Here is an 875-nt window from a genome sequence, read left to right as displayed (position 1 = left end):
GCTGCAGCAGTGAGCGCGTCATCCTGTTCTTCCCCAGTGATTTGCTTGCTGGCGCCATTGAGAGCAGTGCCCCGGAGGAGAGCTGAGGCAGGACAACATAAGCCCTCCCCTGAAAATAAGCCCTCTGGTGTTTTTCTTTCCAAAAAAAGTAATAAGACAGTGTCTTATTATCGGGGAAACACGGGGTAGGACTAAACTACAGTATTGATTGTACAACTCTTTATATTGACTAGATCTATATACTTCTATGTACAGCAAGGAAAGTGTTGAATTGTTTTGTCTCCTCCCAGCTCTCTATACTGCTGAACTAATGAAGTTGAAACTTGTCAAAGGGCCACTTTCATTCCTTGTGTTTTAAGGGTGCACTTCTAAGTCACTGATGTTAAAGGCTAATTAGAAGTTAGATTTTCCTATTCAGGCCTGCAGGCAGTTCTTCAATACAATAGTTAAGGATGATAATCTGTTTCTTGGAAGCATCAAGCCTGAAATCTGGGGATTTCACTGAAGTGAAGAGTGGGAAAGACTTTATCTTCCTTAACAGTTAACCAAGAGCCATTCTTCCACCAGGTAGCACAGTGTTACACCACATTTTTGTGTGAGAACTGAAATTGCTATTTTTTCCACATCCTTCCTAGTTCTGAGTAGCATCAGGCTGCTGAAGACAAAGAACAAGAACAAGAAAAATATGTGCAGTGAGAGAAGGGATTCTCATGAATCAATAGTCTCTGTCTCTGTTCCTGTCTTTATGTGTTTATAAACAAACACATACACACATATGTATAAGTGCAAGTGTTTACACATGTATTTATACATATACACACATGTGTGTAGATAGATAGATAGATAGATAGATAGATAGATAGATAGATAGATAG

General features: G+C 39.5%; 1 protein-coding gene across 5 annotated transcripts in view; it reads right to left on the bottom strand.

The window, feature by feature from the left end:
* Positions 1–875, bottom strand: part of SMOC2 (SPARC related modular calcium binding 2) — a 261,908-nt gene that overhangs the window by 191,046 nt on the left and 69,987 nt on the right. The window lies entirely within an intron of this gene.

This window comes from Petaurus breviceps, unplaced genomic scaffold (genome assembly GCF_028583685.1).
Source record: "Petaurus breviceps papuanus isolate PSGF00001 unplaced genomic scaffold, PetGlider_PUasm1.0 90808, whole genome shotgun sequence".
Taxonomy (NCBI): domain Eukaryota; kingdom Metazoa; phylum Chordata; class Mammalia; order Diprotodontia; family Petauridae; genus Petaurus; species Petaurus breviceps.
The sequence above is the reverse complement of the archived record's forward strand: the minus strand, read 5'-3'. Positions and strand labels throughout refer to the sequence as shown.